The sequence below is a fragment of the Oryctolagus cuniculus genome, chromosome X (genome assembly GCF_051225735.1).
Source record: "Oryctolagus cuniculus isolate XC-2025 breed Fujian yellow rabbit chromosome X, ASM5122573v1, whole genome shotgun sequence".
In the NCBI taxonomy this organism is placed as follows: domain Eukaryota; kingdom Metazoa; phylum Chordata; class Mammalia; order Lagomorpha; family Leporidae; genus Oryctolagus; species Oryctolagus cuniculus.
This window is the reverse complement of record NC_142888.1, coordinates 38,737,811-38,755,589: the sequence shown is the minus strand read 5'-3', so window position 1 is coordinate 38,755,589 and position 17,779 is coordinate 38,737,811. Positions and strand designations below refer to the sequence as shown.

General features: G+C 39.5%; 1 long non-coding RNA gene across 2 annotated transcripts; it reads left to right on the top strand.

The window, feature by feature from the left end:
* Positions 1-17,476, top strand: LOC149119614 (uncharacterized). 2 transcript variants are annotated; one of them, XR_016227798.1, is made up of 4 exons: positions 1-323; positions 1,896-1,965; positions 16,226-16,473; positions 17,234-17,476. It is a non-coding gene; the product is annotated as an uncharacterized LOC149119614 (long non-coding RNA). The 2 variants fall into 2 exon arrangements; XR_016227797.1 differs by lacking the exon at positions 1,896-1,965 and having other exon boundaries at positions 9-323; positions 17,234-17,469.
* The last annotated feature ends 303 nt before the right edge of the window (positions 17,477-17,779 follow it).

Genomic DNA, 17,779 nt, shown 5'->3' with positions numbered 1-17,779 from the left:
GCAGAGTTGGGATTGGTGGAAGAGGACTATAAAGGAGGAGAGAGACAACATGCACCAGGAACACCTGAGGAACATCTGAGCAGCCCCCGAGAGAGCCGGCCGGCGGTGTGCCGCTCCCCCGCGGAAGTGGGAAAGTGGCAGGGGGGCACCGCCTTTCCACGGAGGTGGAAGGGTTGGTAGCCAACCCGGGAAGAACCAGCAGCAAACCCGGGAAGGGCTGAGCAGACAAAAGAACAGCACAGGGTCCTGTGTCATTCCTCCATGAAGAGGGGGAGCAACAAATAGTCCAGACAAGGGCTGCTCAAAGTTATTGCATCTCAAAGGTGATTTAGCTTTTTTTCAATCTTCCTCTATGTGATGCTTATTTCCCTTAGTATAATGCTCTTCAGGTTCCCAGGTCGTATCCCAAATGGCAGGAGATCTTTCTTATTTAAAGCTTAATACTATTCCAAGATATCTACTCCTGCTTGATTTCCATTTACCTGGTATACTTTTATCCAGCCCTTCACTTTCAGTATGTCTGTATCTTTGGTTGTGAAGTGAGTTTCTTGTAGGCAATGTATAGTGTGACCTTGGTTTTTTATCTATTCAACAAACCTAAGTCTTTTGGCTGGAGAATTTAATATATTTACATTAAAGGTTAGTGTTGATATTTAAGAATTATGACCTGTCATTTTGTTAATTGGATTTTACCTGCTCAGTTAATGAATTTGGTGGTGTTATGTCTTTTAATGATGTTTAATTCTAATGCAGGATGCATTCCAGAATTTCTTATAAGGCTGGTCTGGTGGTGGTGAATTCTCTGTTTTTGCTTATCTGAAAAATATTCTACTTCTCCTTCACTTTTAAAGGCTAGCTTTTCTGGATGTAATATTCTTTGTTGGAAATGTTTTTCTTTTAAGTCCTTGAATATTCCATCCTGCTGTCTTCTGACCTGTAGGATTTCTACTGAGAAGTCTGATGTTAATCCAATTGGTTGTCCTTTATATGTAATTTGACACTTTTATCTTATTGACTTTAGAATTCGCTCTTTGTCCTTAACTTGGAAAAGACCTTCTTTGGTTGTGTCTGCTTGGAGTTCTTTCAGCTACTTGTATCTGGATGTCCATGTATCTTTCAAGACATGGGAAATTTCTAATTATTATTTCATTTAGCAGATTCTAAAAGACTTTTTTTCCTTTTTTCTCTTTCAGGAATACTAATTATATGAATATTTGGTAGTTTAACCATATCACCATAGTTCGCATAGATGTTCTTCATTCTTTTTAATTTTTTCTCTTTATCTCTGTCTGGCTGGGTTATGTCAAGAGTAATAAATACTTTTGGTTGTTTCTACATCTTGGCTGTTAAGTATAATGCTGCAATGATTGAACATGGAAATATATATATGGTACTGATTCCATATCTTTGGTATATAAACTAGGTCATATTATAAGTAGTTTAATTTTTAAATCTTTGAAAACTGTTCATATTATTTTTGACAATGGCTTTACTGATTTACACTTCCATATACAGTTGTACAGTGTTCAAGGGTTCAATTTATTCCATATCCTTACATGCACTTGTTTACTCTTGGGATTTTTTGGGAGGATCTTTTTTAATAATAGCAATCTGTATTAGTCAGCTTTGCATCACCACAATGAAATAGTTTAGGCAGCTAACTTCATAAAGTGAAAAGGTTTATTTAACCTAGTTTCTGAGATTCTAAGTCCATAATTTGGTGGGGTATAGGGAAAATTTGCTTTTCCTCTGGTAAGAGTGGTGGATGACAACAGTGGGAGTGCATTTCAGAGTGAGTTGTCATATATCAAATCTGAGTAAAGGAAGAGAGACCCACAATCCCCTTTAATGATATGTCGTCAAGGACCTGAGGACTTTCCACTACTTTCCACTAGGTCACACCTCCTAAAGTTTCCACTGCTACCCTGGGGACTTGAGCTCAAACAATAGTACCATCTTAATGAGGTGAGGTGATATTTCACTGTAATTTGATTTGCATTTCTATGATAATTAGTGAAATTAAATACATTTTCTTTTTTTAAAGATTTATTTATTTGAAAGTCGGAGTTACACACAGAGAGGAGAGGCAGAGAGAGAGAGAGAGAGGGCAAGAGAGAGAGAGAGAGATCTTCCATCCGCTTGTTCACTCCCCAATTGGTTGCAATGGCCAAACTGTGCCTATCCGAAGCTAGCAGCCAGGAGCTTCTTCTAGGTCTCCCATGTGGGTGCAGGGGCCCAAGGATTTGGGCCATTTTCTACTGTTTTCCCAGAGAGCTGCATCAGAAGTGGAACAGCCATGGGTCTCGAACCGGCGCCCATATGGGATGCCAGCACTGCAGGTGGCAGCTTTACCCACTATGCCACAGCGCCAGCCTCTGAATACATTTTCATACACCTATTGGCCATTTGTATGTCTTTGGAAAAATAGGTCTAATAGCATGTTTTTCTCATTTATAAATTTTCAATTTAATTTTATTTTTAAAGATTTATTTATTTGTTTATTTATGTGAGATGCAGAGTTACAGAAATAGAGGGAGAAACAGAGAGTTCTTCCATCCACTGGAAGTTCTAACCAGAGCAAATACAAAATGGAAACAAATAAAAAGCATATCAATAAGAAAGGAAGAAGTTAAATTGTTCTTGTAAACAAATGACACAGTTTTTTATATAGAAACCGTGAATCATCCACCAAAAATCTATTATTACTAATAAATTTAGTAAAATTGCAGATTACCAAATCAAAATTAAATCAGTAATGGTTTCATACACTCACAATGCTCTATGCACAAAAAGAAATTAATAACTCACTACGATAGGTGGTGAAGACTTTGACCAGGCCCTGTTATGACACATTGTGAAGGAGTTCAAGAGGGAGACAGGGGTTGATTTGACCAAAGACAACATGGCACTGCAGAGAGTGAGAGAAGCTGCTGAGAAAGCCAAATGTGAGCTCTCCTCATCTGTGCAGACCGACATCAACTTGCCATATCTTACAATGGATGCTTCTGGACCCAAGCATTTGAACATTAAGTTGACCCAAGCTCAATTTGAGGGAATTGTTGCAGATCTGATCAAGAGGACTATGGCTCCATGCCAGAAATCTATGCAAGATGCAGAAGTTAGCAAGAGTGACATAGGAGAAGTGATTCTTGTTGGTGGCATGACTAGGATGCCCAAGGTCCAGCAGACTGTGCAGGATCTTTTTGGCCGAGCCCCAGGTAAAGCTGTCAATCCTGATGAAGCTGTGGCTATTGGAGTTGCTATTCAAGGAGGCGTATTGGCTGGTGATGTCACAGATGTGCTGCTCCTGGATGTCACTCCCCTGTTTCTGGGTATTGAGACTCTAGGAGGTGTCTTCACCAAGCTTATTAACAGGAACACACTATTCCAACCAAAAAGAGCCAGGTGTTTTCTACTGCTGCTGATGGGCAGACTCAAGTCAAGATTAAAGTATGTCAGGGGGAGAGAGAGATGGCTGGAGACAACAAACTTCTTGGACAGTTCACTTTGATTGGAATTCCTCCAGCACCTCGAGGAGTCCCTCAGATTGAAGTTACATTTGATATTGATGCCAATGGGTTTTTTTTTTTTTTTTGACAGGCAGAGTGGACAGTGAGAGAGAGAGAGACAGAGAGAAAGGTCTTCCTTTTGCCGTTGGTTTTTTTGCCGTTGGTTCAGCTTCCAATGGCCGCCGCAGCCAGAGCGCTGCGGCCGGTGCATCGCACTGATCCGAAGCCAGGAGCCAGGTGCTTCTCCTGGTCTCCTATGGGGTGCAGGACCCAAGTACTTGGGCCATCCTCCACTGCATTCCCGGGCCATAGCAGAGAGCTGGCCTGGAAGAGGGGCAACCGGGACAGAATCCGGAGCCCCGACCGGGACTAGAACCCAGTGTGCCAGCGCCGCAAGGCGGAGGATTAGCCTAGTGAGCCATGGCGCCGGCTGACGATGCCAATGGGGTTGTACATGTTTCTGTTAAAGATAAGGGCACAGGACGTGAGCAGCAGATTGTAATCCAGTCTTCAGGTGGATTAAGCAAAGATGACATTGAAAATATGGTTAAAAATGCAGAAAAGTATGCTGATGAAGACCGGCCAAAGAAGGAACGGGTTGAAGCAGTTAATATGGCTGAAGGAATCATTCATGACACAAAAACCAAGATGGAAGAATTCAAGGACCAGTTGCCTGCTGATGAGTGTAACAAGCTAAAAGAAGAGATTTCCAAAATGAGGGAACTCCTGGCTCGAAAAGACAGCGAAACAGGAGAAAACATTAGGCAGGCAACATCTTCCCTTCAGCAGGCATCACTGAAGCTCTTTGAAATAGCATACAAAAAGATGGCATCCGAGCGAGAAGGCTCTGGAAGTTCTGGCACTGGGGAACAAAAGGAAGATCAAAAGGAGGAGAAGCAGTAGTAACAGCAGTAAATTTTGAAGCTGAAAGGATGGCATATGATGAAGCTTGGGATTGAAGGGACTTCCTGAGCAGAAATGAGCAAACTTCAGTCTTTTTACTGTGTTTTTGCAGTATTCTATATATAATATATATTCTATATATAATATATAAATTTAGTGACCGTTATTAGCAAATGATCATTTAATGGGTGATAATTGCAACAGTATAGCATTCACTGTGTTTTATCCTGGCCTGTTGCCATTTTTTAGCTGCATGTAAAAGAGAGGGCAGTACAATTTATTGATAACTATAAAGACTTAACATGGCTTTGTGTGTTCAAGGGGTGAAACCATCTCACACGCAACAATAAAGATAGTCAGCCAAAGATCTAGAACAAGACTGTATGGGGATGAGATCTTTTTAAGTTAGAAGTACTGCTGTACCAAATCTGTGTAAATGGGGTCCTTTAACTGAGGCCTTACTAGGCAAGCCAGTAGCTGTGCCATGTTTGTAAGTGGGTGGGACAGAAGAATGGAAAACTAAGCTAGCTACTCACATAGCATCTAAAACAAGGTAGTAATGAGGCTCCCTAAATTTCCCTAAGGCATACTTTTCTAGCTACCTATGGGTCTGTGTCCTGCCACCTCCATCCCTGAGGTTGTTCTTTGGAGCAACTTTTTTTTTTAAATAAATATGAAACACACACACACACACAAAGAACTCAATACAATAGCCACAAAAATCAAAATATTAGGAATAAATTAAACCAAAGAGATGAAAGGTATGCTCCCTGAAAACTATATAACAGTGGAGATAAATAGAAACAGACACAAGTAGAAAGACAGTTTGTTTTCATGGATTGGAAAAATTAATATTGTTGAGATGTCAGATTCAATGCAGTCCTATCCAAATTCCAATGACAGTTTTCAACAAAATAGTAAAACCAATCCTAAGATGTGTGGGAAATCAAAAAAAGATCCTGAATAGGCATAGTAATCTTGAATAAATAAAACAAACTGGAGGTATCACATTACCTAACTTCAAAATGTATTACAAATTTATATTACTCAAAGCACCATGATAGTAGCATACAACGGCAGATACATTAGGCCAATGGAACAGAATAGAGAACCAAGGGATTAGTTCACAAATTTATGAGTGATTAATTTTCAGCAAAGATAAGGGAAAAGCAATATTTTCAATAAATGCTGTTGGAAAGACTGGAAATTCTCATGCAGATAAATAATATTGGATCTTTATCTCATACCTTATACAAGTTAATTCCAAAATAATTAAAAACTTTTACCTTTTCAGATGTTACTACTAGAAGGGAATATTTTAATTTTATTTTTGCTTATTTCTTCATTAATTATAATTAACTAATTTTTCCTACTGATTTGGGGTTTGGTTTGCTGTTATTTTTTAGGTCCTTGAAATGCACTGATAGCTCACTTATTTGATACCTTTCAATTTTTTCATGTAGGCAACAACTGGTAGAAATTTTCCTCTTAACACTGCTTTTGCTGTATCCCATGTTTTGATTTGTGGAATTGTCATTTTCATTTGTCTCCAGAGAATTTTTGACTTCTTTTTTGATTTCTTCTATGACATGCTGTTCATTCAGGAACATATTTTTCAGTCTCCATGTGTTTGCATTTGTCCTAGAGATTCTTGAGTTGGTGACTTCCAGCTTCATCCCATTGTGGTCAGAGAATAAGGATTTCTATTTTTTTGAATTTTCTGAGACTTGCTTTATGGCCTAGCATATGGTCAATCCTAAAGAAAGTTCCATGCACTGGTGAGAAGAATGTGTATTCTGCAACTGTAGGATGAAAAGTTCTGTAGATATCCATTAGGTCCATTTGGTCTATAGTGTTCAGTAACTCTATTCTTTCCCTGTGGATTTTCTGTCTAGCTGATCTGTCCATTGCTGAATGTGGGTTATTGAATTCCCCATTACTATTGCATTGGAGTCTATGTCTCCCTTTAGATTACATTAACATTAGATACATTAACATTTCTTTTTTTAATATTTATTTATTTTTGAAAGACAGAGTTACAGAGAGGCAGAGGCAGAGAGAGAGAGAGAGAGAGAGAGGTCTTCCATCTGCTGGTTCACTTCCCGGATGTCCACAATGGCAGGAACTGCACAGATCCAAAGCCAGGAACCTGGAGCCTCCTCTGGGTCTCCCACGTGGCTGCAAGGGCTCAAGACCTTGGGCCGTCTTCTACTGCTTTCCCAGGCCAGGCCAGAGCATAGAGCTAGACAAGAAGTGGAGCATCTGGGACTCGAACTGGCACCCATATGGGATGCTGGCACTGCAGGCAGTGGCTTTATCTGCTACACCACAGTGCCGGACCCAACATTTCTTTTAAATAGCCTGGTGCTATGTAATTTGGTATGTATATGTTTATTATAGTCAGTCTTCCTGTTGAATTGATCCTTCATCATTACATAGTGTATTTCTTTGTCTCTTTTAACAGTTTTTGTGCTAAAGTCCATTTTGTCTGATATTAGGGTGGCTATACCAGCTCTTTTTTGGTTTCCATTAGCATGGGATATATTTTTCCATACTTTTAGTTTCAGTTTATGGGTATCTTTGTGGGATAGATATGTTTATTGTAGGCAGAAAATAGATGGGTCTTGTTTTTTAATCCATTCATCCAGTCTGTATCCTTTAACTGGACAGTTGAGGCCTTTCAAGGTGACTATTGATATGTAACGACTTGGCCCTGCCATTTTCTATAAATACTCCTATTGTTTACTTTGGATTTATTTGTTCTTTTACTGAGAGATTTTTCTGCCTTCACATTCTTTCATAATGTTGATCATGTTTCTTTGTTTCTGTGTGTAGCACATCCATAAACATCTTTTTTAAGGCTGGACAAGTGGTAACAAATTGTTTCAATTTCTATTTGTTATAGAAAGTCTTTATGTCACCTTCATTTATATATGAGCGCTTTGCAGGGTGCAGCAATCTGGGTTGACAGGTTTTTTTTTTCTTTTTAAGTCTTGGACTGTATCTTGTCATTCTCTTCTAGCCTATAGGGATTCTGATGAAAAGTCAGCTGTAAGTCTAATTAGAAATCCTCTGAAAATAATCTTTCATTTCCCTCATGCACATTTTAGAAACTTTATGTTTTGCTGTGGAAATTTGACTACAATGTGTCGTGGTGAAGATCTTTTTTGGTAATGTCCATTAGGAGTTATCTGTGCTTCCTGTACTTGGATGCCCCTTTCTTTAACAAAATTAGAAAAGTTTCCTATAATTATTTCACTTAAAAGTTCTTCTAACCCATTCTCTTTTCCATGCCTTCAGGAATTCCTATGACCCATATGTTAGGTCATTTGATAGTATCCCCAAATATCCAACACTGTGTTTAATTATTCTTTAGTTTTTTTTTTTTTCAGTAGAACATTTGACGATAACTTTAATAGTTTTCATAAAATGAAATTGAAAGATAAGTTAATTTAGGTACAACAATTTTGAAATCCATGATAATTTTTCCCCAGAAACATTTTATTTAAGGAACACAAACTTCATATATTACATAATTACAACCTTAGGGACATGGTGATTCTTTTTAACTGACCCACTCTCCCAACAACTCTCCCACTCCTCTTCCTCATTCCACTCCTATTCTCATTCTTATTTTTTTTTTACTAAGATCTATGTTCAATTAACTTTATACATATATGATTAACTCTATATTAAGTAAAGAGTTCAACACATAGTATGGAAAAAACTGTTCCTCAACAGTTATGACAAGGGCTGTTAAAAGTCATTGCATCTCAAAGTGTTAATTTCACTTCTATAGAATTGTTATCACAGCTCAGGGAGAACATATAGTATTTGTCCTTTTGGGACTGACTTATTTCACTAAGCATGATTTTTTTCCAGTTTTACCAATTTTGTTGCAAATTACCTGATCGTTTTTAACCACTGTGAAGTATTCTGTGGTGTACATATCCCATAATTTCTTTATCCAGTCTTCAGTTGACAGCCACTTGGGTTGATTCCATGTCTTTGTTATTGTGAATTGAGCTGTGATAAACATGAGGGTATAGATAACTTTTTCTTTATGCTGATTTCATTTCTCTTGGAAATTCCCAGGAATGGGATGGCAGGGTCATATGTTAGGTCTATATTCAGATTTCTGAGGTATCTACATACTGTATTCCATAGTGACTTTACCAATTTACAGTCCCATCAACAGTGGATTAGGGTACATTTTTCTTCACATTCTTACCATCAATTGTTGTTTGTTGATTTCTGTATGGATGCCGTTCTAACGGGGTGAGGTGAAACCTCATTTTGGCTTTGATTTGCATTTCCCTGATGGCTAGTTATCCTGAGCATTTTCATGGGTCTATTGGACATTTGAGGTTCCTCTTTGGAAAAATGCCTGTTAAAGTCCTTTGCTCATTTCTTTTTTATAAAAAGATTTATTTATTTATTTGAAAGTCAGAGTTTCACAGAGAGAGAAGGAGAGGCAGAGAGAGAGAGAGGTCTTCCATCTGCTGCTTCATTCCACAGTTGCCTCAACAGCTGGAGCTGAGACTACCTGAAGCCAGAAGCCAGGAGCTTTGTCTGGGTCTCCCACGTGGGTGCAGGGGCCAAGGACTTGGGCCATCTTCTACTGCTTTCCCAGGCCATAGCAGAGAGCTGGATCGGAAGTGGAGATGGGACATTAACCGGTGCCCAAATGAGATGCTGGCATAGCAGGTGGCGGTTTTACCCGCTATGCCACAGTGCTGGCCCCTGCCCATTTCCTAATTAATTTTTTTTTGTGCTGAGTTTCTTGATCTCTTTATGTATTTTGGTTATTAATCCTTTATCAGTTGCATAATTTGCAAATCATTTCTCCCGTCCTCTCAGTTGCCTCTTCACTTTCCTGAGTGTTTCTTTTGCAATACAGAAACTTCTCAATTTGATGTAATTCCATTTGTCAATTTGAGCTTTGATTGCCTGTGCCTCTTGGGTCTTTTCCAAGGAGTCTTTGCCTAGTCCGAAGTCTTTCAGGGTTTCCTCAAAGTTCTCTAGTAATTTTGTGGTATTGAGCCATAGATTTAGATCCTTAATCAATTTTGAGTGGATTTTTGTGTAAGGTATGAGGTAGAGATCTTGCTTCATACTTCTGCATGTAGATATCCAGTTTTCTCAGCACCCTTTGTTGAAAAGACTGTCCTTACTCCAAGGATTAATTTTAGATCCTATGTCAAAGATAAGTTGGCTGTATATGCTATGAATTGATTTTTGGTATTTCTATTCTGTTCCATTGGTCTCTCCTTCTGTTTTTATATCACTACCAGGATATTTTGATTATAAATGTGCTATAGTATGTCTTGAAATCTGCTATTGTGATGCCTTCAGCTTTGTTTTTGTTGTATCACATTGCTTTAACTATTCGAGGTCTCCTGTGTTTCCATATGAATTTCAGCATCATTTTTCTATATCTGAAATGAATGTCCTTGGTACTTTGATTGTTTTCACATTGAATCTGTAAATCACTTTCGGTAATATAGACATCTAGATGATATTGAGTCTTCCTATTCATGAACATGGAAGATTTTTCCATTTTTGTATCTTCTTCTGTTTTTTTCTTTAATGTCCTGTAATTTTCACTATAGAGATCTTAGACATTATTGGCTAGATTTATTCGAAGGTATCTGATACTTTTTGGTAACTATTGTAAACGGGATTGACCTTAGAAGATCTTTCTCTGCTGTGGCATTGTTTGTGTATACAAAGGCTTTTGGGTTTTGTGTGTTGATTTGATATCATTCCACTTTACCAAACTCTTCTAATAGTTCCAATAGTCTCTTAGTGAAATCTTTATGATCTTCTATATAATCATGTCACCTGCAAATATGGATAGTTTGATTTCCTCCTTCCCAATTGCATTCATTTCATTTCTTCTTCTTGCCTAATATCTCTGGCAGGAGTATATTGAAAAGAAATTGTGAGAGTGGGCATTCTTGTGTGGTTATGGATGTCAGCAGGAAGGCTTTCTAGTTTCTGCCATTCAATAGGATGCTGGCCATGGGTTTTTCATAAATTGCTTTCATTGTGTTGAGGAATGTTCCTTCTATACCCAATTTCTATAGTGTTTCATTAAGAAATGTTTTTGTTCTTCATTAAATGCTTCCTTCAGATCTATTGAGATAATCATATGGATTTTATTCTTCAGTTTGTTAATGTGTTAATAGCCACATCTTCCTGTTGAATTGATCCTTTTATAATTACATAGTGGCTTTCTTTGTCTTTTTTAACAGTTTTTGTGTTAATATTTGTTTTGTCTTATATTAGGATGGCTGCACCAGCTCTCTTTTACTTTCTGCTAACATGGAATAACTTTTTCCACCCTTTCAGTTTCAGTCTACAGGTATCATTTTTGGAGAGATGTGTTTCTTGCAGGCAATAAATAGATGGGTTTTGTTTTTTAATCCATTCAGCCAGGCTGTGTCTTTGAACTAGAGAGTTGAGGCCATTTACATTCATTGATAAGTAATGACTTTGCCTTGACATTTTCCATAAATATTCTTGCTGCTTACTTTGGTTTTCCCTTATACTTTTACTGGAAGATTTTCTTCCTTCACCTTCTTTCGTAATAATGTTTATGTTTCTGTGTTTCTGTGTGTAGCACATAATTAAGCATCTTTTGTAAGGCTAGATGAGGGTTGACAAATTCTCTCAATTTCTGTTTGCTATGGAAAGTCTTTATATCACCTTCATTCATGAATGAAAGCTTTGCAGGCTACAGAATTCTGTGTTGACATTTTTTTCTCTGAAGACTTGGACTATATATTGTCATTCTCTCCTAGCCTGTAGGGTTTCTGATGAGAAATCAACTGTGAATCTAAGTGGAGATCCTCTGAAAGTAATCTGGCATTTCTCTCATGCACATTTTAGAATCTTTTCTTTACATTTTACTGTGTAAAGATTGACTAAAATGTGTCATGGTGAAGATCTTTTCTGGTCACATTTATTAGGAGTTTGGTGTGTTTCTTGGACTTTGCTGTACCTTTCTTTCCCCAAATTATGGAAATTTTCTATAATTATTTCACTAAAGAATCCTTCTAATCCATTCTCTCTTTGCATGCTTTCAGGGACTCCTAAGACCCATATGTTGGGTCGTTTCATAGTATCCTGTAAATCTCCAAAAGCGTTTTTCAGTTTTCTAATTTCTTCTTGTTTTTGGTCTGACTATAACATTTCCAGAGATTTTTCTTCTAAGATATTCTTTCTTCTTCTTCACTGATTGGTTTTAAATCCCAATCTAAAACTTGCCAGTGGACCAAACAACAGACAATTTGCATAACTCATGAGACAGATAGATGTATACTCTATCACATAGCACACAAAGATGTCCCTAATGATAATAACACTTGTTATAATTTACAGAAAAATCTATCAGTGGTGCACATAGAATACAATAAAAATATGGGGCCGGCGCTGTGGTGCAGCGGGTTAATGCCCTGGCCTGAAACGTTGGCATCCCATATAGGCACCTGTTCAAGACCTGGCTGCTCCAATTCCTATCCAGCTCTCTGCTATTGCCTGGGAAATCAGTAGAAGTTGGCCCAAGTCCTTGTGTCCCTGCACCCATGTGGGAGACCCTGAAAGAAGCTCCTGGCTCCTGGCTTTGGATCGGTGCAGCTCCAGCCATTGCAGCCAATTGGGGAGTCAACCAGTAGATAGAAGACCTTTCTTTCTTTGCCTCTCCTCTCCCTGTGTAACACTGACTTTCAAATAAATAAATAAATAAATCTTTTAAAAAAGAATACAACAAATATAATAAGCAATGAGGCCACAACAATGAATTTTTGTAGAGGCCCCAGAGAACCCACCTATAATTACACTTGGGAAAGACTTCCTTTTTTAAGGTTCATTTATTTATTTGAAAATCATAGAGACACAAAGAGAGGGAGTGAGAGAGATATTCTATCTATTGATTCACTTCCCAGATAGCTGCAATGTCTAGGGCTGGGCCAGGCCCAAGCCAGGTGCCAGGGGCTAGGAGCTTCATCTGGGTCTCCCACACGTGTTCAGGGGTCCAAACACTTAGGCCATTTTGGACTTCTTTTCCCAGGCCGTTAGCAGGAAGTTTGATCAGAAACAGAGCTTCCAGGACACCAATCAGCACCCATATGGGATGCAAAACATTGCAGCTTTACTAGCTGCACCATGATGCCTTCCCCAGGAAAGGTTTTCAATAGCGGCAACTTCTGATCCAGTATCATCCCAGTGTAAAACACTGTGGGGATCATAGACATCTGTGCATGGATATCATAATTAATTACAAGAATTGCAATTTTTCATCCTCTAACTTTGAACTCTAACATTGGCATAGGACCTATAGGGACAGAAGCACATACATATAAACCATAGATTTTATTTTAAAATGTGAGCTATCTAGGCAAAGACGAGTATGATGCTCCAATCTATCACAAAGCCCTCCAGAGCAGAGGTGGGAACAGAGGCTGTGTCAGACCCAGACAACACTAGGATTTGGTCACTTTTCTGGGATGGGAGAAGAGAGTGGAGAGGTAGCTGAATCAATGGACCAAAGTGGACATTTCTCAGTCTGGACTCTTGGAGCTGAGCAGAGAAGCAAAGGGTGTAACAATCAGATTTGGACAGAGCCCAGGCCCAAGTTACAGTGAAAGGGAGGATGGTATCAAAAAAGTTGCTGGTCAGTAGTTAGGAAACTCCATCCTTTGCCCAAAGATGCATGGTACAAAGAAGTGACAGAGTTGAGGAGGAGAAACCTGGTTGACATCCCTACATTACTCTCTTGTGTTCTTTAACATGGTAGGAAGTTTAAAACTGTACGAGTAGCTATATGAATCAGTGCTGAGCAAGTACTGTTCAGCTGGCAAACAGCCTCCTCTGTTACCTCTGCTGCTGTTGCTCACAAATTGCTCTTTCTGTGGTAGCTGCTGTCACAGCACTTTGAACAAAGGGTTTATGGAACTACTCCACATACCACAAAATTTTCTGTTAGCTTAGCAAGATTACCTGCCTCTAACTGTCTTTAAGGTCTCTCACACTGCTAGACAAAGTGATTGTTAAAGGCTCCACAGTCTTTTTCACTGGAATTTGAAAAGCTTGCTGCACTTCTGGGTGTTTATTGGTGCCAGTGACCTGGACCTTCTTAGAATTATTCAGTTCACATTGGCCTTAACTTTCTCCATCCCATTGCTAAAGGACCTTAAGCCTTTTACCCTAGTTTTTTCTGAATTCCTCTGGTGTATTTCTAATCTGATCCACTGGACAAATTCAGCATTGCACGTAGGGGTTAAAGAGAAGGACAACTTGTAGTCCTCCTTGAACTGAAAATTTCATGCAAACAATCAGAATGCAATCCCAAAGAGTGCCCCACCTATGGCATTCACTAGCACTTCACAAGATCCCCTCTCCTTTGCAGGATAAACAAGGTGTCCAGTGGGATCAGTTGTTATGTTAGTCACGTTCACTAACTGTCCCAGAATCTCAATTTTCTACCACACTTGGAATACAGAGCTTATTTGTATTCAGCAGATACGGAGCCCAATTGCAAGTAAATCCAGTCAGGTTGTTTTCTGGTAGAGGGCAACAGGAATGGTTTGAAAGATAGAAAGCGATTCTGGGAAAGGAGTTAAAGAAGAGTCAGGTACTGAGAGTGTGGAGAGGACGTAACATCCCTGGGGAATGATCACAATGCTGGTGCACACTGATCTTGGGGTAGATCATGACAGAGAGGGTCATCAAACATACTGATTACTTCTTTTCTCCCCTCATCTTTGAGAGAGCAGGATCATAATAGAGCCTGCAACTCTCTCCATAACTTGAGAAGGTGAAAGGTAGATATTGTTCTGCATTAGCCTAATTATGCTCAAGTACTTGGCTTGAATCCTTATGTTAGTAAGATCGCCTACCTCAAGGTACCCTCTGTCCAATTCCAGGGCCCCCTTAAGGTTGATGTAAACCTGATATCACTTCTCAGACTTGCTAAGCACATGGCCCATGTCCTGGATATTTCCATGGACTTTCACTTCTGTTCCTAGGGCTTTGGAATATTGGAATACCAAGGGGTGCTACCATGCCTAGGGATCAACTTGCCTATTGAAGCATTAGACTGCTTCCAGGTATTCTTGGGTCCTAGAGCTTCATGGTGCCTGGGCTCTGGCTTGTACCTCAGGGCAATAACTCACGTACATGCTTTCTCCGAGGTTGCAAATAATTGTCATGACCAAGAGTTGTCAAATGTTGAAGCTGAAATCTGCATCAAAATGTGCTCAAACACTCAAACTAATATTCTTGTTCAAGTGTTCTCAAATGCCATAGCTAATATCCATGCCCATGTATTTTCAAATGTTGGAACTAAAAGCCTATCTCCAAGGTCTACTAAGGCTTCAAAGTTGACCATACAATCAAGGAGAGGGAGGTTGTTCATTACAGATACCAAACCCCAGTTGACCAGTAGTATGCTGAACCCTAGAACAGGAACTCAGACTAGACCTCTATGTTCCCTGGGTCAGCAACTACTCCATTCCAGAATGCCCTCCATTGACTACCTGAGGAGTGGATATCAACCTGAACCTGGTTTATCTGCCATGTCAGGGCTTTGAGCCACATCCTGAACCAACAACACCATTAAGATGGCAAGAAAGGGTCAGTGCTGTGGTATAGGAGGTAAAGCCGCCGCCTGCAGTGCTGGCATCCCGTATGGGTGCAGGTTCGAGATCTGGCTGTTCCACTTCTGATCCAGCTCTCTGTTATGGCCTTGGAAAGAAGTAGAAGATGGCCCAAGTGCTTAGGTCCCTGCACCTGTGTGGGAGACTGGGAGGAAGCTCCTGGCTCCTAGCTTTGGATCGGTTCAGCTCTGACCTTTGGAGCCATTTGGGGAGTGAACCAGTGGATGGAAGACTTTTCTCTATCTACCTCTCTGTAACTCTTCCTTTCAAATAAATCTTTTAAAAAAAAAAGATGGCAAGAAAACCACTGTTTGCACTGGATGATACGGCAAAGTGCACTCTGCAAATATGTCACATACCCCAGGTGCAGAGGTTGTGAATATGTGTTTGTAGCTGGAACTAAACAAAGATGGGCTCTGTCATCCCACCAGCCTCAGACTGAAAACCAGAAACTGGGTATCTCATTCCACCAACCACAGCTGAATGGAGTAACTTATAGGAGTTGCATCTCCATTACCCAACCTCTCCCTCCCAGGGAGTAGCAGAGAGGAGAAGTTAAGAAAGTGCATTCTCAAAACAGGCAAGGGAAAATATTAAGTTGACCATGTGGGATAGGGCTGCAGTGGTGGCTTCACCCTGGAAGCCAGCACCTCCCTAAGAAGGAGCTAGCTACAGAAACATAATGCAAGCCAGCAGCGAGAACCTGTACACTGTGCATGAGTGGCTGCCTTTGAGCAGCCAAGCCTAAGGAAGCCCTTGTTCTGTAGAAGGCACTGGAATCAGCCAAAATATTTCCCGCCATGGACTCATGTTTCACTCTTAACTGCACCATAGAGCTTCCAGTCTAATAATTCACCAATTATTAGGGAAAACAGAAATATGAGTTTTCTATTTCAGAGACACAACCAGAGGCTAAAAGGTAGAACATAAAAGACTTACAAAGAGCACAGTGGCAGATTTTGCATGCCTCATGAAGCGACAGAGACATGGGCTATAATACTTTAATGCATTCAAAAACTGCCCTCACTTGGTGCAGTTATGGTGCTGATTCCTGATTCCTACTAGGTGACCACTCACCACTTTATGTTGTGGGACAACGTATCTCGATTTTTATTCCATGTATTTATTTCTTGAAATATGTACTCAACACAGAGGCATAAATGCAATGAAAACATGAGAACGGATTCATTTAAAGAATGAGAATAAATCCATGTGTGAATGTGCGCAACCCCATGAGGAGAAATATGCAGGATGAGGTCCAGAAAGCTGCCAACATGGAAAGAACCTGTGGAAGAAGGCAACAAATGGGGCCAAAAAAGACAAGATGGTCAAAACCACGAAATGACTGCTCCTACATGCAGCAGTTCCCTTTTTGTGGTGGGGCGTCGATCATCCTCAAAGTGAGTATAGAAAGTGTATGGAGTTTCTGTGGGATTCGGTGTGTATGTGAGGTTCTCAAGGAGTTGCATAGCACCAATAGGTAAGTTTAACCTCTATTCCGAACGGCATATCTTCATTCCCAGTTCTGATGAGACTCAGGAGCATCATAAAAAAGTGGGCATACTGGATTGGCATTTAACAAGGTGGAGTTAAAATGCATGGATACAGAAACAGACAATTTGGGAAATCTCCCAGATAATTTATCTCTATCTAACATCCTGCCTAGTTCCACCAAATCAAAAGTACTTTTAAAACCCATGTGTAAGGAATTTTTTTCTTGTGTAATATACTATGTGTTTGCCTTCATAACCCCAGAGCTTGCCAATGCTTGGGGAAACAGGGAGCACTCCACAATAAATGCTGACAATTCATGTTTGATAAATGGGCACTCAATAAGCACTGCCCAATCTGATGGCTGGCACTACCATATTCTGAGGGGGGAAACAGTAAAGGAAAGAAATCAATGAGAATTTTATGTCCTGTTGCTCATCAAACAGATGTGGGCATAAGCCAGATTGATAGGATATTGGCATCATCATTGACCTACAGAAGAAAGCCAGGAGTTATCAACATTGTTCCCTCTATGTGTGTTCCTCAAATAAAGATTACTACTGTCAAGCCAGTTTTCTCTGTACAGATTGTGAGCAGATATGAGTTTTACTTATTGTGACCGTATACATTGCAACTTTGAATACTGCATTGTCTTCCCATATTTTGCAGGCAAAAAAGGAATCTGGAGAGCACAAAAATAAGGAGCATTTGCACAAATCAGCAAGGATTCTGATGGGAGTCTGTCGTGGCAGACCTTCTGTATTGGAACATTAAGATTCAATTGGGGGCTCAGAGATTTATGGTAGAAATGTAACCAATGTTAATTCCTCCCCCCCCCCAAAAAAAAAAACAAAATAAAGAAGTGAAAAAGTCCTACAATCATTTGAATAGAGGGACCACAATTGTTTGAATAAATTCAGCATATATTCATCAAGAGTAAAGTTTTCATTTCTGATAAGGAGTAAGATAGTGATTTCACTACCACCAGTTGTATTCATATTATACATGCGGTCTGTTTACTATCACAAATAAGAAAAGATACAAGGTGTGAAATGACCAAAACAGTTATTATTCAAAGATAAGTATGTGTGATAAATGACCAAAAGAGAGGGACTCTTCTAACGAATAAGTATGTTCAGCAAGATGGCTAGGCAGAAAATCAGTATACAATTAACTCTATTAACCAACTGAAATACTGAAATGTAAGTTTTCAAA